Below are 9383 nucleotides of genomic sequence, written 5' to 3'. Positions count from 1 at the left end.
AGTTATTAAAATTTTGGTTGAAGGTTGAATAGGTTACGCATTGTTGCACGAAATCAATTTCAATGTAGTTGTTGTGCATTTTGAAGGTTGTTATTGGCATGAGTATGGTTTATGTGCCATGTTACCTTATCACGCTATTGTAGCTTGTTAAAATTAAGAGATTTTGTGATGAATTGCTCCACAACAATTTGACACAGAAACATGCCTGGAACAAGCAACACTTTCTCCCAGTATTAAGCTTTTCATGGCAATATCGGTTAGACACTTCTGACGGTAATCATGTCGTGTTAGAAATTCATATGTGCATTAGTAGTATCTTTACCTAGTAAATGCCCTTGGAAGGCACGATTGGACACTTTTGTGCATAACCATGCCTTGTGGAAATCACATGTTGTCCTAGGGATGGCATGACCATGCCACAAGTTGTGCCATATGTAGCATGGTCGTGCATGATTAGCATAGGTGACACTAAATCATTCTATAAGCTATGCACACTTTTGGAATTTTGGTCAATTTCAAAAACATAGCATGCACAACTGACAACCAACTTGCATGCCCAATTGAGGTAGAGAAAAATTCAATTTAGTCTTATTTAGATGAACTAAGATTGAATTGCAATTTTTCCTAGCCTTTAGGGTTGAATTGTAATTGTGTAAAATTTGAAGGACTAAAAAAATTAATGCTTGGGTAAAAATAATTAAATTAATTGTTTTTAATTTTGATTATGATGTATACATTTTTGGTTGATATACGTGATATTTGGTATACAGTTAGACAACCTATGTTATGAATGTTTTATTGGGTTTGTATTTTTAAAATAGGACTCGCGTGTCCTGTCTTCTCTTAATTTATGATGTACTTCTCTTCTCACCTAACTCCTCTCGAATATAACTCAAGGTTTCTATTTTATAAATGTAAAATTAGAATAGAATTTATTTTTCTTTATTAGAAAAATTGTAACTACAAATTAAAGTTATGTACTCTTGAAGATTGAAGACGAAGGACTTTTGAAAACCCGAAAAGTAGAACTTAGGTTGACCAGTCAAGCCTTTATAGCTCAGTTAATTGACATTAGTTAAAACCGCATACTGACACATTTAAATTTACATTGTAGCATGCATGTTAGATTTTATTTTCAAAATAATCATCTCACATGCTAAACAATTAAAATTGATGAGACCATAATAAATCCTTTAAATTTATTAAATCAAAAATAGCCAATGTCTTCCAACACGATGCATCAAGACAAGTCTTTGTTCATTGGAATCTTGTTCACTAAAGCAAATGGTATACTTCTATCAAGTGGAAGACCAAATGATTGTTTGTATTGGGTCCAACTTAACTAGTTTGCTAAAGCAAAAGTGAAAGTGTATTAAAGGCAGAGTTAGGGACAAGTAATTATCATTGCATAGATGATATGTTCCATAAACAGAGACTTAAAATTTATGTCGCATGATTGGTTCACACTAATTGTTAAATTAGAGATTATGGATTTTATTGATTGGTTTGATTGACTTACTTGTTGATTGATTCAAACTTGTTCACCAAAATGAAGGAAAGAGTTGATGCAATAGGATCTCAACCCACTATAAAGTCCACTGAGAGTTCTCGAGTTCAATAGAGAGGGTTGTTGACTTGAATAAAATAGTAAGAGCATTTATTTGACAAAAGATCACTTTAAATAAATATAAAATCAGAATATGACTTTATTTTTGTTTTTGTAGATTGGACTTAACAATTGAACCAACCTTTGAAAAGATATTTGAAAACAAGTTTGGGTTGAATGCTAGATATCTCGATTGGTATTGCTTTATATAAACTGTTCTAGAAGAGAAGAGAATCTTGTATGCAGTAGTACAAGACTTACCTATTATGCCCAAACATGACATTGAAATGAGGGAATAAGATGTTTTCAAAAAACATAAAAATGATGCAAGATTTGTATTGAACATCATACTATCTTCGTTGACTCATGATATGTAAATTAATAGTTTATCTGATAAAGATATAATCGATTATTTGCATAAGATCTTTTGAGGTCATGCTCATTTAGAGTAATATTAGGAAATGAAACAAATCCTTATTCAGGAAATAGATGACGAAGTGAAGAATGAAACTCGTATGTTTAATAAAATTAAATTGATTGAGAGAGTCAAAACTCTAGGCTTACGTATAACAAATAGCATGACTTTCAACCTTGTTATGTCATCTCTACCTAAACATTACACTAAGTTCATTATAGACTTTCTGAAGGATAACAAAGGAGAATCCATGGAAGGATTGTTAAGGATGGTAGTGTTTGCTGACGTACATATAAGAATGGCCAAATAGGTTGAAGGCAGTTTAAAAAAGGGAGAAAAAAAGAAATAAGGGTAAGGCCAAACTGAATTCTAAATCTTAGCTAGTATTTCAGGACACACTAAACCCTCATAATAGTGCAATTGGCAAGACTAAGGTATTGTTTTCAATGTGGTAAACCTAACCACTAGAGTAAACGTTGCAAAAACCTTATCAACTAACAAAAAAAAGAAGACCAAGTCTTCAACTTTAAGTATGATTGAGAATTAAACATTTTCTCAAAATCTTGTGTTGTTTAACATAGGATTTAAAATTCTTATATTTGATTGATGTGTAGGAACCTATGGGTTGGAAATGCAGCACGTGCACGCCACATTAGCTATAGATGTAGGATTAATGTATTCACTCTATCTACGGGTAAGATGAAAAGAAATAAAACTAATTGTAATATTTTTCAGCAATAAAACTTCTGCATTAACTCTCAATCATATAAATTAATTGGACCATTAATTTGACACATAAAGGACTAAGTCATAACTAGTATTTTGAGTTACTCGATTTGTCGAATAATGAATACTAGTTATGTTTATCTAGACAAAGATAATATATCAATCTCTTACTAACTTTAGTAAGAATATTATTCAATTGTTGAACATTGTCTCAATGATGATTATTAAACAATTGCACGAAAGACTAAGTCATAGCTAGAATTTTGATTCATTCGATTTTTATTCAATGATGATACTAGTTATGACTTTTAGACAAAAGTGCCCATGTTAACTTCTCATTGCTTTTAGTGGAAGCATTATTCAAGTATTAAATTTCATCTAAACAACAAGAATTAACCATTAGTGTAGAACACAACAAATTTTGAATTTCATCTGATTTATTGGAAATTCTAATGAATATGATCTGTAGTTCTTCAGAAATACAAATATGAATATCTTAAAGAAATTTAAGGAATTCAATAATGAAATAATGAATTTATTAACATGCGTATTCAATTACTTGGATTAAACCAAAAAAGTGAATACATAAAGCAAATGGTCCAGTTTACTACCTAAGGTGTAATAGGAGTTTTAATATCCACTAAATATCTAAGACAATACCTTAGAGATTGTAACCCACATTTATGTCTATAACTCATTTTATATGTGTTGTACGCATTGGATTGAAGTCCAATAATTTATTTAATAATGGTAGTGACAATGATTTTAAACAATTAATTTGAGTTAGTTAAACCATATGTTAAATATATTTTCTTGTGCAATATTATAAAGAAAACTTAAAAATATGACCCTTCCAATACCAAATAAGTTTTAAAATATGTTTTGGAAGATTTTTTTAAATGTCATTCTTTAAAAAATTCAATGGGAGAATAACAAAACTCAATCGAGTTCTAGCTTACAAAAAAGATAAACATAAAATATATGATGTACCATCAAAAGATGGTTAAACATCACAATAGAGGTTATTCATCCCTAAAAGCACCTTAGAAATTATCCTTGAATTCCTTAAAAGAATATAAATAATTCCTAATATCTTGAAGGATTAAGTCACTGAATGAGAAATGGTGATATAAGACAAATAAGGTTGAAAATATTGAATATCAATTCAAATGATAAATCATATATACATATACTAAATAAATTCTACGTTAAAAGTTGAGTATGAGGCGTTTAAAAATGTAAGACCTTAAATGGTATATTGGATCATGAAATTTGAATTTTTTTCGCATCATTAATTTTGTACTAACATTACCAAACAAATTGTTCATAAAAGTCATGGTCTCATCAAACGATTTAATTGTATACTTTGACAATTTCACCTTGTTAATCATGATTTACAAGAAGAAAAGTTAGTTGACCTTAGAAAATTGAATGAACAAATTATATCAATAAATTTTCTATTGCCATAAAAGTAATGATGGGTGTGTATAGTCATCCAATGTTATTTATATGTATGATTGGCTATAGTGCAAGTAGGAGATCGTTGGGTTTGGTGCCCTAGAGTTGATCCACATAATGATACAAGTTTATTAATAAATGTCATTTATGTAATTTCTAGTGGCATTATTTGTCCATAGAGCATATTGATGTGCGTAGACAAATGTTCTAAGAATAAATAAACAATGACAAAAGGATCAGTACTCAATACCTAATTGTGAGAATCCTATATACATATTAGATGGTTGTTTTTAAAACCATTCATGACTCAAATATTATCATGACTAAGGGCATGGGTAAAACTAATAGAATTATCATTATATTGAACAACCTCATTGAAAGATAATAATAGTTCTTACATGTTAAAGTTGTTTGTTGAAGACTTAGTACAACACATAGATGTACATTATAGAAGTGTTCACTGAACTGGTCTACCAAAAGGATTTCATATAGATGGTTGTTTTAATGTCTATAAAAAATATCCTCTTAATGAACGAAGGTACATGGTATCCTTAAACTTAAGGTCACCAAACTATCTTATACAAAGATCGATATGGTTTGACACTAACCCAATGTAGTTTGATCAGAAAATTACCAAAAAGGTAGTGATTGGCCATATCAAGATCTATATAAAGACTATGGTGAATCAATAAAAGATTTGTCACTTTTGAGCATGAAAGCTGATATCTTAGTTATGACTTACTGACGGATGTCAATGCCCAATTAAATCTATGGCTATAGTAGAATTGAGTTGATATTCAATATTATCCAATTATTAACAGAAGTTAATCTATATAACTTATGGAGTCTTAAATGAGACACTTAATATGTATCTTAACCTTGAAGAGATATCATATGAGGAAAGGATTGAATTGTATGAGTAATTGTATTACTAATAGGTTAAAAGAAGTCACATGCTAACCTTCACTAATCAGATGGCCATAATGTCTTATTAGTGGTCAATCTTGGTTTGTGTTTGAATGAATATTGGGACGAAAGCTTGATACAAATCCAATCATTATTGACTTAGTAGAGAGTTTATGGGTTACACATAAAAAGAGTTAATGAATTTTGGAGGCATAAGGATTATCTAAGATAGATTTGATTTAGATTTTGGATTGAGGATTTAAAGGCTTGGAAGGGTCTATGGACCCAAAATATATTTTAATATATTTTCAGACCTTAGTATAATATTCTTGAGTTGTTAGGGTGTATGCGAGATTTGACAAGATTGAGTTGGATTGACTCAAATCCACATCACCTAATTTGAAATTCAAATTAGCATTATGATAGAATTTTATTTTATCTTTATTAATATCGTAATCTTCTAATTTTAGGTTGAATACCAAAAATGGTAGAGAGTTAATGAGATATTAGTAAGGATATATACTTGCATTTATCACATTTACCAAGTTTACAACTTTCATAAGTTGTATACATAGTAGTTAGGTGGGAAACTTCCTACTAAGCCATATTCGCTTGGCATATTCATGTGTGTTACACATGCATGAATAAGTTGCCTAAGACAATTTTAAGTCCCATGTGGTAGACATGCGATATGTATGTATATGTGTCTTTTCTCATTTTAAAATATACATTGCAATAAAGAGATATTTTCCTTCCCACTCACCTAAAGTTGTACTTTGGTTTTCTAGCAAGCCACAAGCACAATTAAGTCTACATAGTTATTGCTTCGTATGGATACCAATGAGCAAACCTGTAGTTGGTTCTAAAAATCTAGCTTCACAGCCTTTTGCTATTTAAGAAAGATGAAGGAGTCATTTACGCAGGTATATCAAATAAACACCTTATGCGTGTTTTACATGTTTGTAAATTAATCATACTACTCTGATGATCTAGAAGGGGGTTTTGTGAAATATTTGATGTTAATTATAAAATTTTAATATCTTATTCTGCTACTTAAGACTGTAAAATCCTTACAATAAATTTTAACACTCTATTTATGATTAACTTTTAAAAAAGTGCATTTACAAAAGTTTTAACCTCTATATAATAAATAGGGGTATGCATAATTTGGTTCAAATTGTAAAACTTAATTTAACCACTTAAAAATTATAGTTTGGTTTGGTTTGTTTTAAACTGTTATTTTTAGTTTGGGTTGCGGTTTTGATGGTTTTCAAACTAAACCAAACTGTAAACTATATATTTTTCATTTTTATTTTACATATTTATACTATATTCTACAGACCTATAATTCAATTAATTTTATTAGATAATATATATTTAAAAGTGAATGATTTTAATTAGTTCAAAGAGTAATTCAAACAAGATCAACCCGTATTTTTTCAGTTTGATTTTGGTTTAAACAATTTTCAAACTGTTTTTCTAGTTTGGTTTGAAAAATATCTCAAATTAGACTGTATATACCCCTAATAATAAACCTCTATACTTTATGTAATTTAAGGATATGAACTTTTCTTTTTCAAATTTCATAATGCTTCTTATCTAAATCCTTTATAACTACCCCATTTAACATAAAACATTCAATTAAAGTGATTTCCCTCCACAAGTTCTCATGTAAACCAGAACTTAACAACATTGACCTAACCATATCCATAGGTTCTTTACTTTTTCGTTCAAAAAGTACTTAGTGCATTCGAATTATTCTCTTTACCTAATTTTCTTTAAGTTTTTATCTAGTTGGTTTTTTATTGAAGGATCGAATGGTTAAAGAAAGAAGGGGTGAATTAGGCTTTTAAAATTAATTATACCAACTTAAAAATTTATGCAATTAAGACCTCTTTATGAGTTTTGACTAATTTTTATTAGAATTTATAAAGATATCAATAATTGATTCAAATAGTCAATGCAAACAAGATAGCATATAACACAAATAAAAGGCAAGAGATCATAAAAGCAAACACATGATATATAGTGGTTTAGTACAACCTGACCTACGTCCATTCTTTCAAGCTATCTCCCTTAGAGTATTCCATTAATCCTTGGTTGACAAAACTTCAACCAAGATTTTTTTTGCAATACAAATAACTTTCAAAGTGTTATTAATCTTTGCAAATGTTATAGCTCATTTTCTCTCACTAAAGATCTCTAGTCTCACCTAAAGTAAACCTCACTATTTTATAATATGAATTTTTTGAGAAAACTTATTCTTTTGATTTGATAAAGTATAAATATCAATATTTTAAAAATAGTCATAAATGAAAGTCAATATATTTGTTATCTCCTTTAGCAGTTGTAACACTCTTCTCCAGATATATACTTTTGCATAGAATATGATCTAAAGAGATATGCATAACTTAAACTCTTTCTTAACTATAACAAAATTCAACCATGATAATAAATATTTATCTTTAAATGTGTGCAAAAAGGTGTACACATTTTAAATGAAATACCTCAAATCATATTAATAATTATGTGTCATCCATACAAATCATAGTGTTTGAAATCAAATCCCAAAGTAACTATGCATAATTGAATACAATGTCTCCAATTGTAAATAGATACATAATCTTATAAATATTCTCATGGAATGGCTTAAGCTAAACCACTAGCTCTCCCGCATGCCTCGCTATTCACCTCTATCTGCAAAACTACAAAAAAAAAAAAAAAAACACGAGTGAATATTACTTGGTAAGTTAGTGACTTCTTGATATTTTACACACAACATCTTATGCACCAGTGTTCTATTACTATCTCACTATGTTGTTACAATCAAATTTTTTTGATATCCTCTTAGCCCATTTGTCTTATCTCAACATCCTTATGCACTAACTACATAGGCTGTATCATTTTGGATGATTAATGCTTAAACTAAAATTGTAATATTTGATGCCCTTGTGAAAGTAATCAACATCCCTGATGTCTATTATCTATGTGCCTTACACATAATATCAACTAAACTTTAGGCTAACAAACTACGATACTATAGTCATATGACGAAATTGTTCGCAGTCCCTTTTTTACCATATATGTATAGCTAAGAGATTGTTAGCTAAATTACCATACTAAGATGACTCTTATCACGGGTGCATATGTGATGCATTCCACTGACCACATGAGGAAACTAATTGAAACCACTATCCATACATACTTGAATTGAACTAAAACAAATGGTTGATATGTCTTAGCAATGAGTGTATTGTGCATCTTATGGGTACATATATGTCATATAGTCGTATTGCTTTCACATGTAATGCCACTTTTGCACATAGTTGGTGGTTAACTCGATGCACATCACTTTTCTCTATTTTCTACATGAATCTACATTAATCAAGGTTTATGTTTCTTTTTATATAATCTAGCACGTTTGATTAGCTAGCTATCTTAGTTTCACATTCCGTAGACCTTTCTAACTCTATCCCCACTCCAACACATAACACAGGGGATAAAATAGTCTTTTTGTTTTATATGAACAGGCGTTACTAGCCCTTACTCATTGTGCATTTCATTAAGCCTATGCACAGGTGTTCACTTTCGCTATAAACAAGCATTCATCTATCTATTTGACTAACAACCCTCTAGCGCTTAATGACACCATTAATTCTCAAGATCCAATTCACGGTTGGTCTTTTTCTAAACTCATCATCATTCATCCTAAAGGACTATGAACAAGCGCCCATCATGTATCAAATGATTATTTATGCTTAAACCTAGAACTAATGTGTAAAGATGAATGATGAATTCTTTTCTTCCTAAGGGATGAATAAGTGTCTTGCAAGTACGAACATACGTTCATCGTTATCTAGAAGTAACGCACCCTACTGTTTTTTATGTTTTCTGACCAACAAAACATATCAAAAGGGTTCCATTCATGACAGATCAGTAATTCAGCACCGTAAGCATGTTTCTATCTCACAACTTTCCATTATACCATTCAATCAACTAAATCACAACAATATATTTATAATCAAAGTCTTAATACACAATACACACACACACACACATGTGCTTTTGAAATTATATCTACCAATCAAGCATTCTTTCATTAGCATTAGCATCTTCATAACATCAATATAGTATGATATTCATCAACGAGATTGCCCAAAATAGAAAGCCAAAATTAATATTCCATAGAACACTAAAACAAATCACGATGCTTACTTGTCTTTCAATGATCAAGCTACTCTTCATGTGGCTAAGAGAACCTCGACAATAAAA

Source organism: Mangifera indica, chromosome 17, assembly GCF_011075055.1.
Source record: "Mangifera indica cultivar Alphonso chromosome 17, CATAS_Mindica_2.1, whole genome shotgun sequence".
Taxonomy (NCBI): Eukaryota; Viridiplantae; Streptophyta; class Magnoliopsida; order Sapindales; family Anacardiaceae; genus Mangifera; species Mangifera indica.
The sequence above is the reverse complement of the archived record's forward strand: the minus strand, read 5'-3'. Positions refer to the sequence as shown.